At 37.3% G+C, this 24,851-nt stretch overlaps 1 long non-coding RNA gene across 1 annotated transcript in view; it reads left to right on the top strand.

The window, feature by feature from the left end:
* Positions 1-5,230: 5,230 nt before the first annotated feature.
* The window catches only part of LOC147914447 (uncharacterized), a 34,972-nt gene continuing 15,351 nt past the window's right edge, over positions 5,231-24,851 (top strand). The window contains exons 1-3 of the long non-coding RNA XR_015555327.1: positions 5,231-5,384; positions 7,748-7,955; positions 9,665-9,881. This is a non-coding gene — a long non-coding RNA (uncharacterized LOC147914447). The remainder of the gene's footprint in view (positions 5,385-7,747; positions 7,956-9,664; positions 9,882-24,851) is intronic.

Here is a 24,851-nt window from a genome sequence, read left to right as displayed (position 1 = left end):
TGCCAGTGTTCTGGATTTTAACCATTCTAATAGATGTGTAGCGGAATCTCATCATTGTTTTAATTTGCATTTACCTGATGACATATGATGTAGAATGTCTTTTCATATGCTTATTTATCACCTGTATATTTTCTTTGGTGAGGTGTCTTTTAAGGTCTTTGGCCCATTTTTTAACTGGATGGTTTTCTTAGTGTTGATTTTTAAGAGTATTTTGTATATTTTGGATAACAGTCCTTTATCAGTTTTATCTTTTGCAAATATTCTCCCAGTCTGTGGCTTGTCTTCTCATACTCTCGACATTGATTTTGCATAGCAGAAGTGTTTAATTTTAACAAAATCCAGCTTATTAGTTATTTCTTTCGTGGCTCATACCTTTGGTGTTCTATCTAAAAAGTCATTGCCATACCCAAGGTCATCTTGGTTTTCTCCTATTTATCTTCTAGGAATTTTATAGTTTTGCATTTTACATTTGGTCTGTAATCCATTTTAAGTTAATTTTTGTGAGGGGTGTAAATCTATGTCTAGGTTCATTTTTTTTACTTATGATGTCCAGTTGTTTCAGCACCATTTGTGGAAAAGACTACCTTTGCTCCATTGCATCGCCTTTGCTCCTTTGTCAGATATCAGCTGACTATCTTGATGTAGGTCTATTTCCAGCCTCTCTGTTCTGTTCCATTGATCTATTTGTTGTTTTGCCAATACCATACCATCTTGATTATTGTAGCTTTATAGTACGTCTGGAAGTCAGGTAGAGTCAGTCCTCCAACTTTGTTCTTCTCCTTCGATATTGTGTTAGCTGCTCAGGGTCTCTTTCCTCTCCACATAAACTTTATTATTACTTTTTTTTGTGAGGAAGATCAGCCCTGAGCTAATGTCCATGCTAACTCTCTCTCTTTTTTTTTTTTTTTTTTGCTGAGGAAGACCAGCTCTGAGCTAACATATATTGCCAATCCTCCTCGTTTTTTTTCTCCCCAAAGCCCCAGTAGATAGTTGTATGTCATAGTTGCACATCCTTCTAGTTGCTGTATGTGGGATGCGGCCTCAGCATAGCCGGACAAGCAGTGCATCGGTGCGCTCCCAGGATTCGAGCCCCGGGCCGCCGTAGCAGAGCGTGCTCACTTAACCGCTAAGCCACGGGGCCGGCCCTCCACATAAACTTTAGAATCAGTTTGTCAGTATCCACAAAATAACTTGCTGGGATTTTGGTTGGGAAGCATTGCATCTATAATCAAGTTGGAAAGAACTGCCATCTTTACACTATTGAGTGTCCCTATCCCTCAACCTGTTGTATCTCTCCATTTTTAGTGCTTCTTTGATTTCATTCCTTTCTCTCTTCTTTTATTGTATGGCGGACATGGATGATACATTTTAGGGAATCTTATCTTCCTCTAAATGGAATGAGTTTTTTTTGGCAGGTACATAAATTATTGGCTGATTACCATGAACTTGTGGAGGTTTGTTTTAGCACTTTGTAGGATGGATTAACTTGTTTTGTCCTTAATCTTCAGGCAAATCCTTAGTCCTTTAATAGAGTACTTACACGTAAAACATGACCCTTTTTGAGTACCAGTGGAAACCCTAAAACATTTTCCAAGCCATTCCAAGTTGGTGATATTCCATTTCCGGACATACTTCTCTCTCATGAACAGCAACTGAAATCTCTGTCCAGATTCTGCTCTGGACCTTGGATTTTCTTCCTATACACAATTCAAGAGTCTTTCAAATATTTGAGGGGCGTTCTATGCAGAGTTAGTCTCCCCTCATCCTGTGGCTCCATCATTTCTGGGATTTCACCCCTCAATTTCCAGCTCCTCTTGTGGCCCTGACCTCTGAACTTTGACCTCTCAAGTCAATAAGACTATAGATGTCTGTTTGAGTTCAAGGAACCCTTGGTTTTGTGGTCTGTTGAATATTTTCAGGAGAAAAGACAAATTAACATCACCTTCACCCTGTGCAATCTACTTCTTGGAAAGCTTGAATTACCTATACTTTCTCCATGCTTTTGTTTGCTCCCCAGTGCCTTTAACAACTTGTTGATGTTTTAATATTTTTCCTGGAGCTTTTAATTGTTATTTGTTAGTAGATTAGCCCAATACTAGTTATGCTGAATTTAGAACCAGTAACCCAAGACATGGAGTTTTAATTATCTTGGCTAAGTAAAAGCCAAAGTCTGAGCTTCCTGATGTTTGCATTACTCGCAGCATCTTATATTGCCCTATTGTGCTAAAGGCATCCATGAATATTGGTTGATTGACAGTTAATTAAATCTGAGCCACTACACAATATCAGAGAAAGTGACACTACAAAGCTGATTGATATCACTATAAATTCATGATCACCAGCTTCAAGTAGGTCCAGAACATTGCCTGACAATTCCACTATATTTTTGTTTTCAACTTATTCTCTCAGTTTATGACTATTTGAAACTTTCTCATACTCCTTAGATTTTGGCAGCCTTGCTCCATCAAGCCTGCTGTTCTCATCACTATTAGCATATGACCTCACTGCTTACTGTAAAGTGAATAATAAAGCCATCAGAAAGAAATTCTTTCCACTTTTTGCTATCAAGTCTACAACCTACCTATATCTGCATCTAATGTATAAAGTGATTGGAATAGTGACTGGCACATAATAAGCACTAAACAATATTGAGTCATCATCACCATCATTATTATTATAATTATCAGTGTGTTTATTATAGTGTATATTAGTGTTTTCTATCTTGATATAAAAGAATTTCTCCCCAATCTCTTCACTTGTCCCCCTAACCATATTCTTTCTTGAGTTCTCAGAAATCTTATGTTATCATAAGAACCCCTGTCCTCTTTCTCCTTTTCAATTGGATTGTTAATAAAATTCCATACTTAAGATCGATTGATGGGTCAGTCAATCATCTCTTTAAACAAGATTTATTTTATCAAAAAACACTTTATTTTCTCCATACAGCTCTTCAAATTCTACCCTTTTTCTCTCTTCTCTGCTTGTTAATGAAATTTCCTCAATGAATTATCTATTCTGGAAATCTCTATTTTTCTCAAAGCCTACTCCTTCCATAATCCAATCTACTAAACTGGGTAGATCAAAACAGCTCTCTTTAGGCTGACACATGACCTAAATTAACCATATTCAATAGTTATTTTATAGTCCTCATCTTATTTGATCTCACAGCAAAATTTGACATACTTGGCCACTCTACCTTCTGAAAACCTAGTTTTTCCTAGGCTTCTAAGGCATCAGACTCTATTCTTTCATGTTTATCTATGAATGCTTCTTATTTATTTTCCTTTCATACTCATTCTCTTCTGGACTATCAGCAAATGTTAAATTCCTCAAGGTTCTCTTCTCTTCTCTCTTTAAACCTGCTGCTTGGGCAGCCTCATCCACAATATATTCTTCAGTCATCATCGACTTCATAATGACTCCCCTACACATATTCCTTTCACAAATGTCTATATCTATATATCTCCAACTCAGGCCTTAGCTATAGTTCCTCCTGATATGGTTACCCAACTACATACTCAACATTTCCATGTAGATGTCTCAAGGTAAACTCAAACTCATCATGTCCAAAGCTGATTTTTTATTTCCCTCAAAATATTTTCCCATCACTCTGACTTCTTTCTCATCCTGATATCCAAAATTAATCCATCATTATCTTCTGTCAAATGTATATCCTAAGTACTTCTCAAGTCTGTATAGAAGTTCTCTCCATTACCACCACTGCCATCATCATAGTTAGTGCTTCTTCATCTCTCACAATAACTATTGCAATAGTCCACGTAACTGAATCTCACATTTCTTACCTCCAACCATCATATATGCTGCAACCAGAGTGAGATGATAAAAATGCACATGCGGTTAAGACACTCACTTTCGGGCCGGTCCCGTGGCTTAGCGGTTAAGTGTGCGTGCTCCGCTGCTGGCGGCCCGGATTCGGATCCTGGGCGCGCACCAACTTCTCCGGCCATGCTGAGGCCTAGTCCCACAGACAGCAACTGGAAGGATGTGCAGCTATGACATACAACTAACTACTGGGGCTTTGGGGGGATAAATAAATAAAGTTTAAAAAAAAAAAAAAAAAAAGACACTCACTTTCTAAAAAACATTCAATACTTTCCCACAACTATTAAGACTATAATAAAAATGCTTAACATGGCTTGCAAGATCCCAGATAGTTTGGTCTCTGCACACCTTTCTTGTCTTCTCAGAGATCCTTCAATTATACTGACTTTCTCTCTCAGTTTCTCACATATACATTTCTCATTACTTTCACTGTCCAAATTGTCTTCTCTCTATTTCAATCTGTTATAAAACATTTAAATATATGAAGGCTAGTTTGATTGTAGGGAGCTAAACTTGGAGGACCACTATTCAGTGGCTCAATTTTTATAAACAGAAGTGTTGTTGCAGCATGCATTAAGTTTAATTCACTCAGTTTATCCTTCAATTTTCAACTTGAGAGTCACTTTCTAAGGGAGGCCATAATTAATCACCCTCACAGTAGGATTGGTTCTTTTATTATGCATTCTCCTGAAACAACGCTTCTTTCTTTTCAGCTTGTAATTTTATATGTAATTGTGATTATTTGATTAATATCTGTCTATCTAAGTAGACTAAAGTCTCCATTAGAATATGAACCACATTTGGTTTTGTTCAAAATTTTATCCATAGCACCTAGCGTAGTCCCTGTTACAAATATGCTCAATAAATATTTTTCAAATGAATGATTCAGTGAATAAAAGAATAAAACTTAATTGAGATATAATCCTGGAATAGAATTAAGGTAGGAATAAGAAAGGGATTAAGTGAGAGAGAAAAAGCTGAGACTGAATAACATACTCTCTTCAATATTGAAATCTGCCCCAGTTGAATGAGAGTTAGAAATTAGGTCTATAATTGGCAATTGCTCTGTAGGTTGAAATTTCTTATCTTTGTCTATTTTTTTTTCTTTTGCTGAGGAAGATTGGCCCTGAGCTAACATCTGTGGCCAATCTTCCTCTATTTTATGTGTGATTGACTGCCACAGCATGGCTGACAAGTGGTGTAGGTCTGTGCCCGGGAACCAAACCTGGGCCGCCAAAGTGGAGCATGCCGAACTTAACCACTAGGCCACTGGGCTGGCCCCTCTTTGTCTATTTTTTGAACTATAAAAAGTCTATTTCATATGATTCAATCTAATAAAATTTACCTGCTCATTTATTTTATTTTATTTTTGGCGAGGAAGTTTCACCCTGAGCTAACATCTGCACCAGTCTTCCTCTATTTTGTATGTGGATAGCTGCCACAGCATGACTGATGAGTGGTGTTGGACCATGCCCAGGACCCGAACCTGTTAACCTGACCTGCCGAAGGGGAGCGTGCTGAACTTAATCACTAGGCCACAGGTACGGCCTGCCTGCTCATTTATTTATTAAATTATTTTATAAATATTTATTAATTACTATTCTCCAGGCATTATACTAAGTACCTGGGGCAAGAGTAAATAAATCATGAGCCCTGGCTTCAAGTTGCTGAGTCTTAGAAGATGATAGACATGGACGGACAGCTGAAGTGTGATGATGGCCATATCGATACAACAGGAACAGAAAAGAAAGTATGCATAAGAAGACAGTGATGACTTCAGAGGTCATATTGACTGGGATTCTTGCACTCCATGTGTCTAAAAGGGAAATGAGGGAACAGGAGTGGCACTCATTATTTGCTCAATTTGAGCTGGCAGGAAAAACCGTGACCTCCTGGCAGATCTAGAAGTAGTAGCTAAATGATTAGTTTGAAACTCTAATTTAGCATTTAATACCAAAGAAGGATATTACTCTATGTTTAGAAATATGTATATTTCTGTATACATCTAAAATGCTATCAAATCCGGTGAGTCTGGGACTGCGGAAGATATGAATGAATGAAAGAGGAATCCTTGGTAGCTCACTTGGCTGATCAGGGCCTTATTTCCTTACCTTCCTTTTTCTTGGGTTTGGTTAGATATGAGATAATTGTTCAAGTCTTATTGAGCTAGAAAATGGTATGATTCTAAGGCAACTGTAACTCATCAACTATCTATCTGTCCCTACAAACTATACAATTTCAGACCTGGACATGGTGTTATAAGCCATCCAGTAGCCAATCTAGTTATGCTACATATGAAGAACTGGAAGCTCAATTGGCAAACCCAAGATTATATAATTAGATAATTCTAAAACTGAGACAAGAATGCAACTCTATTTCTTATTTCACTTGTCCTTTTAAAGACAATACTTGATTTGGATGAGTAAAAAAATGAATACAAATAACTAACACTTACTGAACGCCTATTATGTGCCCGTTACTGTGCTAAGTGCTATACATGTGTTATCTTATTTAATCCTCATAATTATGTGAGGTTAGTACAATTACTATGGGCCTTTGGCACCTTAGGTCACCAAGGTTTATGAATATTAACTACCTCGCCGGAGATCAATCAGCTAGTAAGAGCTGAGAAAAACATAAATTTATCATATGTAAAGCTATCACTTTTATTATCTAATCTCCATATCAGCAAACCTGTTATGGTTTTATCTATAATGTTTTAGGCAAATCCACTTACAAGCATGGAATCTTTTCTTTTATCACTTATATAGTGTTCATAATTTCATGGGGTGCAAGCTGTGCATGTGCAATGAATCTGCCTTTGGAAACTGTATCCTGATCAATGTAGTGCAAACGATCTTCCCTTGTCAAAATAAAAATGATAGGTACTGCCAGAGTAAAAGCAACCGGGTTTGATTATAGTCTTTCCTTCTGTGATACACACTTTAGAGTCTCCAAGATTCCTGCAAAATTATAGCTCTCCACATTTCAGTGTTTCAGTCTAATATGTTCTTTATTTTTACATTGGCAGCATGTCCTACAAAAGACCGTTTTTGTATTGATGTAGCTTTGCCAGTATGTCCCAGAGAGTTTTTCCACCTTCATTATATAGGTAACACATATAAATCAACACATATAAGTCTCAGATCACAAATTAAGGTTGGCAAGAAATGTCACTTTCTTTGTTTCCTCAAAGACATGACAATTTTTTCTTGAGCCTCTCATATCATCTTGTGGGAAAATATTTAATTTTAATCAATCTGAGGTAAATTCATTCATTCAATTCAATGCTTTTCAGTCAATTCAAAGTTTTTCCCCTTCCAATTTATCTTCAGGGTACATCTAAGATCTACTTTCCAGAAGGCCTCAAGTAACATCAAGGCAACAATGGATGCAGAGTAGAGTCGGACATTGTAATTCTCAGTCTTCTACCCATCCTGAGGTCCTTTTAAGTTTACATCATCCCATCTGATTGTGGGCCTCAATATTTGTATGCTTCTATTGAAATCCATGTGCTCAAATGGTCTCTGGGCACATAAGGCAGTCGCATACACTTTATCCTGGTAATAAGTCCTCTCCAGTTCCAGACCTCTCTCTCACCACTTCCATATCATATCACTCTTTGGGAGTATGAAAATAATTGGTTGGTCTCAAGTTTCCCTCTGAGCTACCAAAAGCTCTCTGTGGTTGTCTGAGAACTTTTGTGTAGATGTTTCAGGCAACAATTTTTATTCTCTGGCCGTCTCTGGGCTGAATTGTGTCCCCACAAAAGACATGTTGATGTCCCCCAACCTGGTACCTGCGAAAGTGATCTTCTTTGGAAATAGGGTCTTTGATTTGTAATCAAATTAAGATGAGGTCAGTAGGGTGGGTCCTAATTTAATATTACCTCTGTCTTTAAAAGAAGATGATGTGAAGACAGAGACACATGGGGAGACGACAGCCAAGTGACTACAGAGGCAGATGTTGGAGTGATACATCTACGAAGCCAGGGAACACCAAGGATTGCTGGCCACCACCAGACACTAGGAAGAGGAAAGGAAGGATTCTACTCAGAGTCTCAGAGAGAGAAAAGCCCTTGATTTTGGATTTCTAGCCTTCAGAACTGTGAGGTAATATATTTCTGTTATTTTAAGTTGCTCAGTTGTGGTACTTCGTTACAGCAGTGCTAGGAACTTATGTCAGTCCTTATGCCATGCTGGCAAAAGGATGTTTATCAAGACTTCACAAGTCCCAGGAATTTGCCCAGGTTGAGTTGAAGAAGTTCCTTGTGTTCTTGGATCATAAAACTCATTTAGGACTCTCATTACATACCTGACCCTGGGAATTAGTCTGAGAAAGAAGTGATTAGAAAGATGTGGTACAGGTCCCTTTCTTGGCATGTGCTAAGTTCTAATTCTCTTCTCTTTGGCTTTATCTTAATTCCAATTCTAGGTCTTCACTTAGTACGAATTCATGGAAAACACATTATCAAACTGATCACTTATATCTAGTGTCTTATGTCTGTGATCACTCTGTCTAGTGTTTTTGTATAGACTTTATTCCTTGACCTGTCAGGATTTGGATCTTGTTATTCAAAGCCAAGTTTCCTATAGCTTAAAAGTTTTTTCCTTCAAAAATTTGTCTCTGCCATGTTCAAGAGCATATTTTGAAACTGAAAGGCTGATAATTTACCGTTTCATTCTGTGTTCTTCTGCTTAAGCATCCCCCTCCCAAGTGGCATGAACTGAATGGAGGAATACACAGAGTAACAGAAATTACCAGATAAAGAATCACTTTGATTAATTTTGTAAAACATTATGTCACCATTTGGAAAATCTTTGGAAGTTAGATCATCAGATCTGGTGGTTTGGTGTATTAAAAGTGTACACGATTTCACCAGCCTCCTCTCTCTGGTGCTATTATAACTGAGAATATCCACCCAGCCAGTAGTACTCCTTGAACAGTGACATTGCACTTGGCTCTGTATGAAGATGTTAAAGGAAATTAAAATGTATCACTTTCTTCCTTATAAAGAGAACTGAGAGAGGGTAAGGGAAGGTGTGGGTTTAGGAGTGAAGTTTTAAGTTGTGCTTTACATTTCACAAGGGGTTTCTATGTATGTTTGTTCTACTTAGGACTTTAAGTTGGTATTAGCCCTAGGATCAAAGACTATCTGATTCTTGATATTGACCCATTTCAACATGGGCCCTGAAGGAGAGATATGCATATAAGAGAGAAATCAACCCAAATGAACATTACTACTCAAAGCTTTTGACCCCAAGCCACAAGCGGAATTGTAATGAGCGAGGCTGAATCATGTGGGGGAGTCTGCGTGTATGACTTACATTCTTTGGCATTTATGCTGTCTTTCTGTTGGCTTCTTGGCACAACTCCACCTCTCTTCCATGCTATTGTCTGTCCTGCAGGGGATGGAGTTGTAGATACTGTATTTCAGACTTCTTGACAGTTCACCTTTTACCAAGGAGAGATAAGCTGGCTCAGGCAGCCCGTCCTGAGCTTTTATTTTTGGGGTGGCCAAGGGAACTTCAACTCTCTCTTCCTTACCTACACCTGGGAGAAGATTGTCTTTAAACATATCAAGTGATATGTGATAGGGCTCCAATCTTAGAGTCAAGAGAGCGAGGATTCAATCTTAACCTTCGCATTAATTTATTACATTGGGTATATTACATACCCTTTCGGGGCCTCACTATCTTTTTCTGTAAAATGAGAGAGTCAAGACAGTTGACTTAGAATTTACCCAGATTACTCCTTAAACTCTCCCAAAGGTTCTTATAGCTAGAAGAAGATACTTTGTATAGACATCTTATTTCAATAGGGAGACTCCATACTTCAGAGTGATCAGATCCTGATTAGAAGCTGCAACATTCATGGGCATTAATCTGATCAATCCTTGAGAAGTGCCACCTGCTAAGATTGAGCCCTGAAATGACTTCCTGGTTTGGATCAATCCAGATGAGCATTCCTTATTGAGGAGGAGCTGGCAAGGAAAGGAGGAACCATGAGTCCCCATCACCACTCCATCGTGTCAAGATGTATGTATTCTCATTTAATCATTTCCACATGCTATAAAGTGAGTACTGTTATTTCCAATTCATAGATAATGTAGATAATATAAGTAACTTGCCCAAGTTTTTTGGTCTTTATGAGTTGGAAAGCTACACTTAAATCTAAATTTTTTGGTTTCACATCCAACTTTCTGTCTACCATACTCCAGCCAATTTGCCTATTTATTGGCATTTCTACATGCAAAGAAAAGGGCACTGTCTACTCATCACCTTCTGGGTCTGTTCTTAAGTGTCACTGATTTGATTATACACTTAAACTGCCTCACCTCTCAGACACTGTGTTCCTTTATTCACAAAATGGGGATTATTACTGCTGGCTCCTAGATACTTCACAGGAATAGTTTCAGGTTTAATTAGAAAATGAGCAATAGTTGAGAAACCTCAGTGCATCCTTGGTTATTAATGGACTGAACTATTTTCAGCCAATTAATAAGACAGTCTTTTTCTGTTCTAATTCAAATCTTTAATCATATCTCTAATTGTATATCTCACACCACTCCCTTTTCAGGAACCCTATATAGACTCTCCTCTTTCCCTTATATAAACTTGTTCTTTGCAAGAGAACTAAAGTTAATTATTTCCACCTTTATCCTTTATTTTAGTTTCTCAGTGAGCCAGCTCCACTGAGATCTTCTCTATTTCTTATAAAACTATAAGACTATTAAATTTATCCATTAAAAGGAATTAAAATGTTAGTGAGGAAACATTTGGAGAAGTAAAATGGTCTTCTTCGTGCCCTGGAAATTAGGCATGTTTCTAAAAATAGTCATCTATACTTCGTCTTTTTACAATTCACCACATAAAAAAGAGAAAAGTATTCAAGAGCAAACACAAATATTTTACATCCATGCTTCACCCCAATTATAATTTCCAAATTATAATAAGGAGATAGCAGAGTATGATTCTTATAAGTAAATCTATTATTTGATTCAAGTTAAGCTGGGTTTCCCTTAAGTCCATAGCTGGGATTGCAATTAGTCACTCCCAGCATATGCAAGAACACCTGTCAGTTTCGTTTGTCCTAAACATTTTACCCTGCCTGTTTTGGTAACAGACTGCCCTACACTTGCTATAGGGGATGTGTACATCAGGTTGAGCCTATTATTAGATCACAGCTCTGACTTCTGTGATTGGTCCAGAGAGTAAACATGTGATCAAAGTAGGCCAATCAGAATATTTCCTTGCATTATTTTTTTAAATACTGAAGCTAGTAGAGAGAAATTCTATTTCTGCTCTCATTGAGTGGTCATAAGAATATAGCAGGATTTGCCAGCAACCATGTCCTCTGCCATGCAGAGAGAGCTGCACGTAAGAAGCCACTGCCACAGGGAAGTAAAGGAATGAGAGAGAAAAAGAGGGAAAGAGATTAAAACGATGGGTCCTGGAAATCTAAGTTCCTATAGATTTTCCTTTGTCAGGCCGCTGCAATGTCATTCCAGTAAATACATCCCCTCCCCCTTTTAAGGTAATTTAAGTTGCAGCCATGAATGATAAACTTAACACTGTGGAATAACATTGTAAAATAAACTAATGTTTTAAATTATAATCAGAGGATAGATAGGGAAATGAGAAAATTCAATTTACAATGGTAAAACCCAAGATCCACTAAAAAAAAAGAATTAAATGTGTAATAAAAATGTATTTATTGTAATGTTGTTTTTATATACATTTTAGATACTTGAAAATACAAGATTATAAGGGAATCATGGCAAAGAGATTTACTATCTCTTAAAAAATTAGTTGTCTCCAAGTACATTTTAATGTCATCTAATGTAATCTTTCACCCTATGGAAAAGTTATGATTGTCTCCATCTTACAGTGAAAAAATCTGAAACTTAAGGAGAATAAATGTTTTGCCTAAGACCGCACACCTAGGAAGTGCTGTGGCAGAGCAAGAACTAGATTGTAGGTATATTTGACAAAACCAAGTTTTGTCCGATATGCCACACAATTTACAGGGAATTAATGGGGGAGAAGATCAATAATGGCCCTAAATGAAATTATTCTGAATGTAATCTTGTTTAGAGTTGTGTAATCAGAAAATTTTAAAGATGGAAGGGAGATTTACAGCAATTTATCCTGGTCCTCTCCTGTCGTAGTCAAGAAATACAGACTCAGAAAGGCTAGTGGACTTGCCTCGAGTTCAATAACCCTCTATTTGGAGTGGGTTCATGCATAGACGGCCTCTCAAGGTCTCTGCCAATCTGTTGACTCTCTGTGTTCTGATTTCACAGTGTGAGAATGCCTTATGATTTCCCACATATAGCAGTGCCAGTGAAACTGCAGGAAGGGATACTTTCAAATGAACCTTTTCAATTTCACCCTTTAGTATTTGTATGAGCAGAATGCAAATGGTGTCAATTCCATTATCTTCTGCACAAAATGTTCCCTCTCAGGGCCAAATCAAGGGTAGGAAATATGGAACTATGCCCCAAGTACCTCGGGGGCAGCTGGCCACTTCTATTTCTAGATTCCGAACACCTGCATTTCTCAAAAGCTGGGGCCGTTTCAGAAGAGACGTTTTTGGAAGTCATCAATATACTGCTTACTTACTGTGGATTTGAGAACCTTGAAATGTCAAGTTTTAGCTTGAGGCCAAGTTGGATTCGTGAGCCCTCATATTGATGGGTGATGAGATCATTTACATTGGATTATACCTCTGGTGTGTGAGCAATTCGGTAAATGATGAATACAGTGGGAATTACTGCAGTACATCTGCTGGACACTTTTATAAAATAGCTCTCTCTTCTCACCTCCTAGGTGTGCAATCTTCAATCAGGAAACATATTTGAAGCACAAAATCCGTTCTCAAGCCTAGGGCTGTATCATCTGCTCCTGTCTCTTTTGCAGAGTGTAATTTTGTCCACTGCCACATGGCAAAGTAGACAACCATGCGGCAATGATTCAAGGCCAGAAAATAATGCACGCCAAAAAATGCCTCCAAAGTTACAGCAGACCATTTGCTGACTACCATTAGGAAATTATGATTAACACATTGTGAGAGAGAGAGAAACAGATTTTTTTAATACCTAAGAATTCAGGCACTGTGCTAGATTCTGGGAATTCAGTCACTTGTAATATAAACATGTCTTTGGTCCGCACGGAGCCTTCAAACTGGCTGTGATGATAGACAATTTTAATAGGCAATTTTAATGTGATGTTCTGCAACAAGTTCAATAAGGAGTTAAAGTAATGAGTAGTAAAATAATTTAACTAAGTGAAGATACCTTTGCAACTTGCCCCTGCAGAAGCTATATTTAAGTGGACACTTGAATCAGTCAGGTGAATACTGGGGGTGGTCAGATGGAATATTTCCAAAGAAAAATGCATATGTGTAGGATTAGGATTGAAATAAAACCAGAACGGCAAGGAATATCCAAACAGGACAGTAAAAACAGGAGTGTTCATTCAGGCAACAGTCATACTGAGTCCTATGCTCTTCCCTTCACTTGCTGTGTAATGTGGGCTATTTTGGGTGGCTTCTACTCATTGTTTATTAATTAATTTATTGCTTCATGCATTTAGCAATCCTGTATTCAGTGCATCACATGTTGCTAGCACTGTTCCTATAAGCTGAAAGCCAGCTTTTATCTAAATTTTTTGATATTTTAAAGTCAACCATTGTGTCAACTACGAGTTGTTTTTTGGTGTTAGTAACAGAAATGTGATTACAGTGGCTTAAACACATAAAGGTTTATTCTCTCTTGTAGAAGTCTAGACGTAGCCTGTGGTAAAGAAATAAAAGTTTTCTGTGGTTTCCAGTAGTCTCGTAAAAAGCTCTAGCCTCCCCAGTCGCAGACATGCATATAATATAAAGACAGGAAACGTTTGCTGTCACTTTCCCTAGGAACACTTTATTCTTTACTTAACGTGAGAATTAGACTTGTCGTCATTTTTCTACTTAATTGCTCTGATCTGAGAGAACGAAATGGGTACAGCCTGGACTAGGTCCCTAAGTTAAGACCCAAGGTGTCGGGAAAACTAGAGCAATATCTCCATAGGCATTTCCATTTTAAAAGAGATGAAACTCAGACCTTGGAGACATCTTTATGTCTTTGAAGTCATAAAAGATACCCAGTGGTTCATCTGGCCTCTGGAATGATGTATTTATATTCCAAAAGGTTAGAGTGAGAACTCAGGAGGCTTGCCATCCCATCTCAAAGGGATTATCATCCCATCAGCAAAATTTTTTTCCTTTCCTTTCTGGAGGAGTGATGACTTTCTTTTTCCAGGATATAAAGGAAGAAAATCTATTGTCTGTTCCTCATCTATGGAGTGTATAGCTGCTAGCATGGGACACTTGACCTGGCTTTCACCAGGTCACTCCAGAGGTAGGGCTGGGGCAAGAGGAAGTGGAGTGACAGACTTAATTATTCCGAGGTAATTAATAAGAAATCAGTCTCTGATCCAGAGAACCTCATGTTCACATTCAAGGTAAAATTAATAAACGTCAATACTAAAAACTCAACATCAGTTCAGGACTGGCATGATCACATCAGGAAGCTGTTAAGAACCAAGGGTTCTATCATCAATCCTTAGCTGAGATTCCTACCCTCAGGATCATGATATGGCTTCTGGAGCTCCAGCCATTATAATCACATTCCAGGCAAGAAATAAGAGAGAGTGTAGAGTGATAAAGTGAGATTTTCTGGAAGTCCCTTCCCAAAACTACTTAGATTTAGTTGACCATCCCAATCTGCAAAAGAGGCTAAAGAAAATAGTAGTATTTTCATTTGAATACAAATAGAGGTTCTACTAATAAAGAGAAAGGTAAACATGGATAACATCAGTCTCTCCTTCAAACATATACTTCAAGAAAGAAGAAAGCTTATGGAAAATTAGAATTCTTTTAGAACAAACACTTTATTTTCCTGGGGAATCTAAGGCCACAAGTAGGTACAGTGACTTGATTGGGGACATAGATAATTCAACAATGAATGACTGCCATCTCAACTGACTCCTTCTACAGTGATCTTCCTGCTTCACCTGGAAACCTCTATATTTTCAAGTATTTGATAATTTAGGAGAAAAGGTAATTTTTCCACAAGACTATCTGTGAGCACACTCTGTGTGCATGTAATTCAATATGCCAATACACATCAGAGTAAATAAAAAAATAGGGGAATTGGTAGGTATGTCTGGTTTTCACTGTTTCCAGAAAAGTTATTATTCCTAACATAGTTTCTTCTGGATCTCTTGTTATTACAATATTGGCAAATGTATTAAGAATGGCATTTTGACATCTTTGAAGTATGTGTTTGGCAAGGTTGCAGATGAAGTCAGAAGTCCCACTTATCAGGTCTTTTGGAACTATATTCATTAATTCTTTCATTCAGTGAATATTTTCTTTGGAACCTACTCTGCCAGGCATTGTAGTAGACATCCACTTTATACCAGGTAACTTGTAACTGTTGTCAATGAGGGCAATGACAGATGCTCACGAGCACTTTGTTCTTCAGACAGGTAGGGTTTATTGACTTAAGTTTCAACCATCTCCAAAAGAACTGTCTAAGTTATGGATGAAATCTCAGATAGAGAGTTGTTTGCAGTATGCGTCCACAAGCCAGGTACCCTTAATACTGTACTGCTGTTTCTAGTCCAGCATTTGAATTAGGATTTTGGTAAAGTGTTAATTTGATAACCTTGCTAGATATTTAAAAGTGAAAATAAGATGACCTGGCTTGGTTGTGGGTTACACAGATTATTATTAACAGTCTATTCTTCATTCCTTCTACTAAAATCATGACTATTGATCTAAATACAAGCTCAGTACTAAGTGTATAGAAAGAAAAGCATAGTGGGACAAAACTGATTTCAAATTCCCTCTACCACTTTCAAGTATGCAATAATTGGGTGTTACTTGATCTTTCTGATCTTTTGTTCCTCAACAGGGAGAGAGAGACAGAGAGAGAGACAGAGAGAAGGAGAATCTCTTTCTCATGGAGTATTATTGAGAAGTAATATGGAGTTATTTGAGAATTAGAAATAATATGTAGAAAATGCCTCTTAGAATGTGTAGCAAATAGTTGACCCTCAATAAATGGTAGCAATTCTTCCAACACATTCTCTCTGTCCTTCCTCCTTCTTTACTTCCTTCTTTCCTCCCTTTCTCCTTCCTTTCTCCCCTCCTTCTTTTCTTTCTTTCTTTCTTTTCTTTCTTTCTTTTCTTCCTTCCTTCCTTCCTCCCTCCCTCCCTCTCTCTCTTTCTTTCTTTCTTCTCTTCTTCCTCCTTTAAAGAAATACTACAAATGTCATTTTATCACCTCTTTCATCTCTTAATGGAGTTATGGATGTGTAATGTCAAAATCTAAACCAAAAGGGCGTGTAAAAAGACCGGAGAGATTTGTAAATTACGGAGTCGAACTTCTACAACAATGCCAAAATGTAGAATGAGACTCCTTTCTCTTCCATCTTTGTGCATATGTAGTCAATCATCTGTAGGTGTTCTCAGTTCTTTCTTTCATTTCTCTGCTCTATCTCTTTTTTCCTGTCTCTCTTCCACTTCATTTTTCTTAGCTGCACCAACTATTTCTTTCAAGGTATGTCATTCATCATTGCCTTATTGGTGGAAAAGATATTAACAAAGGAAGCAGTAAAAGTTGGGTAGTTTGTATGTATTACATTGAAAATCTTTGTACTTCTGCCAAGGCTGAACAATCCTAACTGATTGTAATCTGGAAATCAAATTGCCTCCCATTCCTACTGCTTGCACAGAAGTGTTGTCTTTGGCATGGTTTGTAGTCTTACTAAAGTCTTTAGGACCAAATAAAAGTCACTTCAGGCAGACAATTATCTATTATCTTTGTCTCTTTCAGACCCTATCTTGTTTCTTTGCTTAAGACTACACAGTCAGAAGATTAGTCAGGTATCTTTATGGCAAATAATGATATGATTTTGAGCTCTCTTGGAAGCAAGACCATAAAACAAATTAGGGACTTGGCTGTATGCTTAGCTTGCCCTGCCCTGCCCTATTTTGCCATGTGACCTCAGCGAAGGCATTTAACTGTTCTGTCTTCACTTTTCCTTATCAGTAGAGAGTGAATAACAAAAGCTCACAGGGTTGTTAAAAGGAATATATCACTTTATTTTTGATAAGTGTTTTAAACTCTTAATGAGAGCAAGCGAGAGAATTGAGTTTACTGACTTTTACAGTTGCACTGGGATAAAAGTTCATTACTCCCAGTGATACATTTGAGCTACTAGGATGCATATTTCAAATGATTCTCCTGAGCTGCCTAAGTCTTTTAAAATAGGCTACTTGTTACATATTCTTTATGGAAGAGAATTTTTAAATGATTAATAATTCTACCTCCTCTTTCTGAAAAAATTTGAATTTGATAACAAAGATAAACCTTATAACTTGCTGTTTTGTGGGCAGAGATATTCTTAGACTGGAATAATCCCCTCAGATCCAAATTCTGCTTGCTTTGCACAGGGCCCATGTTCAGGTAGAAATACCTTGGAAAAAATGGATAAAATATCTTCCTTTCTTTGTCTGTATGGGCAAAGGGAAGGTGGAAAGTAAAATAAAAATATGGACTATTTTGCCTAAGAATGTTTTTATTCAAAAAAAAAAAAAAAAAGGTGTTAATTTGCCTCTCTGTTTTAGATAACTTTTTTATATTGACCGAGTTCAGTTGGTAACTTCTCTATCTTGTATACTATGCAAGAACTTTTTCACTTAACTGGTCTAAAATAATTTAAAGGTCTTTACATTGGTGGTGGAAAAGGGATTGAGGAGGAAATGGTCAAACCTGAATTCAGTTTTTACATATATGATGAATTTAACCTTTGAACCTCTTGTTTCCACTCATAGATATTTCTTGGCCCTTTAAACTGAACTAAATGTATTGAAATGTTTCGCAAGATAATAATGATATAATTTTGACAAGCCAAGGACTTGCATTTGATGCCTCAGGCTTACTAAATTAATGAGGAAGTGTCCCCTAAAGCCATTAACTTTGTCTCAATTCCTGGGGCCTTTTGTAGATCTTTCTCTGCAACTCTGCAAAGAGGAGACTCATTTGCTTTTTTTTTAAGCCTCTCAGGGTTGACAGTCTATTTAAGGAGGTGTCTCTTAAGTAACAACTCTCCCATCATAATACTCCAATCATGCATTAGAGGGTGATTTCTCTAATAATGTATTACTCAAAATACGATGCCAGCCAGGGTATCGGCAAGGGAGATCATAAACTTTTATTTAACCTTTTGTTAATTTAAAGGCTCCAATACTTCTAATTTATTTATTATGTGTGGGAAGGGGGAAATGACAGTAACCTCAAAGGCTGTAAGACCCGCATGCTATTTTATTCACTGTGTTCAGAAAATATATGTCACCAATGGGGCAAGGAAAAGATTTAAAACCCCCAATTAAAAATGCTTATAAGACTCACAAGAGCAAAAGTACTGAATAGAAATCATGTGGAATGTATCTGAGAGGCAAACAAAACCTGCTGGTCTACAGAAAAGAGAAGAAAAATTCAACAATACTATTTTAGTCTTCTTAATGAAAGAATTTTAGAGTAGTATTATGGTTTTTCACCTACATACCAAGGAAAATAATCATTTCTTAATTCCAGAATGATTCCAAGGTGCTATTTTGCCAATCACCCATGGGCTCTATCATGGGCCCATCATGGAATGATGAGCAACAAACTCCAGGCTGCATTGCATCCAGATATTTCTGAGGCATGGAGAGATCACATTGTGACACCTCCATTATCGTGGTTTACGTGTACGCAATAATCCACATGAAGCTTTTAGCACAATGCCTGGCACATAGTAGTCATTCCTCAATAAATGTTAGCTATTAGTTTTTGTTAATTGCCGTTTAGTGTTAAGTTAAATCATGAATGGCATTTTATAATAATAACACATTTATGAAACTAAACACTACTTTTAAACTTCAGTTCAGCTTTAATTCAAAGCGAGTAAGTCACTTCATATTAGTAAGAGTTCTTTTACATTATCTATCTGTAAAATTTAAATGGAAGCTTGTGACACTCAATTATTCCAAAAATTCGATACTAAAATGTTATTCATGCCTAAATTATCTGGCTTCATCTGACAGGAATGTATTTTATCTGAATTATCAGATCAATTATCTTGATTTCTACATTCAACTTTGGAAGCACATACATACTCTGCGTCCTCTGTAAGGTGCAATTGGATTTCTTCAGGTTGACCCAGTTAGCTTCCTACCAGGCACGTAAGGCCTGTTCAGAGATGATGCCTTTGAAGCCCAATGTGCATTCCTAAAACGGTTCTAGCATTTGCAGAGATGTGACAATTAGTGATTGCAGAGACAGAACTCAATTATTTAAATCTGCTTGGAAAACTTTCCTCTGAACCACAGAAATGTGTACTCACAGTGCTAACATTTGTGAGTTAATTTGCAAACCCTGTTTTGTAACTTTCATAGTTTGAAATTTTAGTTCTTTTTTTAAAATTCTTTTTTTCACCCAAGCAGCAGTATTTATTTACATGTTTTCTAGCTGATAGCTCAAGTAGAAATGAATTAACCATTCAATCCAATGTGAGCAGTGAGCCAGAGTTTGAAAGTATGGCGCATATTTTAGGGTAGACTCAAGGAGCGAAGAACATAATAAGCACATCTTCTCAGTATGAATTTAAATATTCATGATTTGCTTATTAAAATATTTTAAAAATTGAGTCTCTGAGCACCAGGTTCTTAATATGCAAAACAGAAAGAACAAAGGACTGAAAAACAACAAGCATATTGTCATGGAATTTGCTTAAAATATCCCAAAGCTAAAGCTTAGTGTTTTCACTATGTACGTATGATATAGTAAAGCTTTCCTCAGAAGCTAGGATATCAAAAAAAAAAATCAATTACCTTTTGAGAGTTAATCTTTAAAGATAACACATAATGGAATAGAGAAGTGGCATGCAAATTGCAATAACAATGGATAAAGGTGCGCAGGTGGTAACCTCATGGTGATGGTTAATTTTGTGTGAACGTGACTGGCCACAGGGTGTCCAGATTAAATATTATTTCTGGCTGTGTTTGTGAGGGTGTTTCTGGAAGAAATTAGCATCTGAATTGCTGGACTCAGTAACATAGGTTGCCCTCCCCCAAATGGGTGGATATCATCTAATCCACCAACGGCCTAAATAGAATAAAAGGCAGAGGAAGGAGGAATTTGCCCCTCTTTTCCTGCCTCATTGCTTGAGCTGAGGCACATCTCATCTCATTTTCTCTGGCCCTCCAACTGAGATTGCTCCATTGGCTCCCCTGGTTCTCAGATCTTCAGGTTTAGACTGAATTACACCACAGCATTCCTGGGTCTCCAGCTTGCAGATGGCAGATCATGGGACTTCTCAGCCTCCATAATGAGGTGAACCAATTCCTATATATATCTTTATTCGTTCCGTTTCTCTGGAAAACTCTGACTAATACACGGTTTACTATATTAACGTATAATTATAGAGTCAATTAGAAGAGGTTAGTCAACCATGGGAAAGAAGATGGCTAAGAGAATAAAGGCAAACCTTGATAACGTCCATCCAAGCTTGATTCTCAATATTCTATTTCCATTAGTAAAGCCATTTACAATATAGGGTAGATATATTTAGTTAACTCAGGTTAATACCTGTGATCATGGTGTATTGAATAGACCTCAGCAGAAAGAAGCTAGAAGTAAATAACAGAAGGCTGCCTGAGGATTCAAATGCAGCCAGCTGTATTTACCCATGTCAAGGGAAGAGAAGACCCTCAATTCTGGTGGGGCCAGTGGGTGTCTCTGCAGAACACGAAGGTGATAAGGGAGGAACAGTCCATTTTAAATACTTGACAGTCTCAGAGATGCCAATGCTTGCTCATCACAGATATCCAGTAAAAATTTCCTGCCCTTCTTCCCATCTCTTTCTCCACCTTGCTTCTACTCTAGAGACACAAAGCAAAACAAAACTGTGGTTAGGAAGATGGGGAATGAGGGGTTGAAATGGTTGGAATTGGTAGACAATAAAGTCTGTTTTCTTGACTGCAGTCTTCCTACCTTTAGCAGTAAGAAGGAGAAATTTGGAGTGTTGATTATTACCTGAGACTGAGCATTTCAGTTACAGAAATGCAGGTAACTTTTGCAACCTAAAAGAGCCATAGAACTTTTTATCATCTTAGAATGACCAAAGACGTCAGGAAGTTAGTTGGATTTTTGTTTTTCAGGGCCACAGAAAAAATACTTTATAAATAAACAAATTTAAAGGGCTAGTAGAAGGCAAATTCAAGTTGCTTTCTGTTTGACTGACTTATATACACATCAAGTAATGCAAGTTTATTGGAAGGAAATGATGATGAGGGGAGATAGGAAGCTTATTCGTAAGCTACATTGCCAGGCCTCATGGATAACTGAAATGACATTTTAGACTATATTGCAGCTTTGCTGGCCAAATGACATTTTGAGTAGTCTGCTGTTATCATGGTTCAACTTCTCTTGGTCTAGATGTCTGTCCACATTTGGTGCTACTGTTGTTACTATTGACCGCTTCTCTGTGTTTGCCTGTCTGCCTGATGGCTTCTGCTGATTCGTAGTTTTGACTCCCTACCTTCTTCCTGTATGTCTCTTGATCTTTATTAACCTTTCTGCCTATGTCCCACTTTTTTTTTGTCTGGAAACTCCAGAAAAGATACTAGAATGGCCTTATTTATCAGTGCGCAGCATTCTTTTTGAGCAAAGTTCTTGTGATAGAGGACTTCATAGACCACTGTCAATATTATAGAGCTGCACTGTTCAATACGGCAGCCACTAGCCACATGCGTCCACTGAGCAGTGGAAATGTCGTGAGTCTGGACTGAGATGTGCCAGAAGTGTAAAACACAGATGATATTGAAGACTTAGAATGGAAAGAATACTATAAAATATCTGCATAAATAAATTTTATATTGACTACATGAAAGCTTATATTTGATTACATAAAATCGTATTTTGAAATTATGTTATTCTGAACCAAAATATATCATTAAAATTAATTTCACTTTTTTTTTTTACTTTTTTTAATGTGGCTTCTAGAAATTCTATAATGACATACAAGGCTTGCATTTGTGGCTTCCATTACATTTCTGTGGTATAGTGATGTCCTCCTTCTTAATCCTAGACCAGTCACCAGAGTGTGACATTTGTGGTACAGAACAAGGCACATTTTGATTAAGCAATTGCTTCTGGACACATTTTTTGAAAAGGCCATAGGTATGGCAGGCACTTAGTATTTCATGGATTATTAACAAAAGATGGAGTAAAGTTTTGTTTTTACTATTACTATATATATGTAACATATTTTTATATTAGATATTATTTTACAGCATTTTATAGAGATTTTTAAAGATATAATCATTTTAACTTCATGAGTGATCTGTTGGGTATGAACTCTGATTGTTCTTTTACAGATGAGAGAAGTGGAACTCAGAGAGGAAAAGGGCACTACCCCAATTACAGATCCTATATATAGGATATCAAAAATACATCCCGAGGGCTGGCCCGGTGGTGCAAGCGGTTAAGTGCGTGAGCTCTGCTGCGGCGGTTCGGATCCCGGGCGCGCACCGACGCACCACTTGGCAAGCCATGCTGTGGTGACGTCCCATATAAAGTGGAGGAAGATGGGCACGGATGTTAGCCCGAGGCCAGTCTTCCTCAGCAAAAAACAAAGAGGAGGATTGGCAGATGTTAGCTCAGGGCCGATCCTCCTCACAAAAAACAAACAAACAAACAAACAACAACAACAATGACAAAAATACATGCTGAATTCTCTCACAATATGGAGCCCGTCTTTGGAGTCTGGCCAACCTGAGGTTGTGTTCTGTTTCTGCTGTTTACTGGCCTGTGACCTTGAGGAGGTTACTTAATTTTTTTACCACTTAGGAGTAGTGGAAGGAGTGAAAAATCCTGGCATATAGTTGTGCCCAATATGTTAATTCACATCCAGTTCCAAATCCTGTGCTTCTCGACAGGGATAGCTACCCAAAAATTGTTAGATAACAGGAATAAAAACTTATTAGAGATAAAAGTATTAGATTTTTTTATGTATATATTTCTATTTAATGGCTTAACACCTGTTAGAGGAAACTCTCTCCTATTCAACTTTTTAAAACCCTAGTTTCTACTACAAAAACACTTTAAAAAGTAAATCAGCAGTTTTGAAAATGTGTAATAATTTAAAAATAGGTATTCAAAAAGTCTTCTTTCATATTTTTTGTCTATATTAATGATGTGACATTAATGCCTGGGGGAAAGGGAAATATTTTCATGAAAATGTAAACTATCTTCAAAAGAGGCAAAATTCTCTATTACCTAATCTGAACCAGTTTGTCCAACCTGTATGATCCTCTGCCTGACCATCACCACTGTTTCCTCTACTGTTAAAATTTCTTAGGACTTGCCTTATTTCGGTGAATGGTACCATAATTGTGCTGGTCACTCAGGTTCAAAATGTCAGTCATCCTCTCCTTTTTTTCTTCCATTGGATTTAATTATATGTCAGGTTCTGTAGTCTCTATCTCAACAATGTCCACCAAACTTGTCCTACTGCATTAACTCTTAGACAATGTTTGATCTGCCTCAATTCAGGCTTCCATCATTGCTCATCTGGATTATGGCAATAGTTTCCCTGAATCTACTTTCGGCTTCCATTCACACCCACCTCTGAATCTCCCTTACCCTGAGGCCACTGCAATATTACTCAAACCCAATGCTAATTATGGAAAATATAATTCCCTTCTTCAAATACTTTCTCAAGCATTCATCATGACCTATAAGATTAAGTCCAAATTGCTTAGGATGTCAGAGATCCAGCATGATTTGATCCTTCCCTGCATTTCCCAGCCTCATCCTCCACCATATCCTGACATGCAGCTTCTGCTTCTGCTCTAGTTGTTCCGTTTATTTGGAGTCATTTTCTCACTCTCTCCGTCTCTCACTCCTGCCTTGTGCAACTCTGTTTTAACAATGTTTATTCTCTAATCATTTGATTTTCTTGTCTTCTTAATTCTTTGAGTTTTTAACCCACCAAACCAAGTTTTAACTCATTGAATTTTAGATTATTCAAGTACATCTACAGTACCTAGCAAATGCCTGCCGTAGAATAAAAGTTCAATAATTTTTTTAAAGTGGATAAATGAAAGAATGAATAAATGAATGAATACCGGAGTTGCTGGTGCTTAAAACTGACTTCTTTAGCAAGTGACTCCAAAATAGTATGTTCTCTTTAAATACCTATAGGAAATCCATCAAAACAATTATCTTGGTCCCTTAATTAATTTACTCGAGTTTTGTAAAACATGTCTAACTCATAGGAATTTAGAATGTCTTAACTCTTAGATGATATTTTGTTTTTTTTTAAATCATTGCAGAGAGTGATTTTAGAGATTTATACTGTGATACTAATGGGAGGTTATATTAGCTATTCTCCTCTCAGCCATGTGATAGGAAAACGCTAGAAAAGAACAATGTGTGTACTTGGCATCTTATAGATAAGAAAAAATTCTTTTTAATCTTTGCATAATGAATTTGTCACTGTCTAGAAGACTCCCAGATGATTAGAGGAATAATATAAAAGATCCCTCTGTAATAGGAAACAAGATTTATGAAGGTCTGAGTGGTCTAGAAGATTCTTCTAGATTGTGATAAGCCACATGAGCAATTGGGGATTCTGGTTGCTGCCTTTGCCATGATCTAGTTCAAGTGGAGAACTAAGCCTTACACGCTAATCCTAGCATTCTAGGGGGCTACAAGAATTCACAATGATTCATTGCTCTGTGTTGAGCAGCTCATGACAATGTGCCTTGGCCTCTTCAGGATACCACCCCACAGCTCAAGCAGTCAACTCATGTTTACTCCTCTAGCTTTAAAAGTACCCTATTCTGCCTTTCTTCCTATCCCACCAAACCAAATTTAGCATTCATTAAACCAAAATTCTTAAAGCAGA

Source organism: Ceratotherium simum, chromosome 20 (assembly GCF_057802395.1).
Source record: "Ceratotherium simum simum isolate JZ-2026a chromosome 20, ASM5780239v1, whole genome shotgun sequence".
NCBI lineage: Eukaryota > Metazoa > Chordata > Mammalia > Perissodactyla > Rhinocerotidae > Ceratotherium > Ceratotherium simum.
The sequence above is the reverse complement of the archived record's forward strand: the minus strand, read 5'-3'. Positions and strand labels throughout refer to the sequence as shown.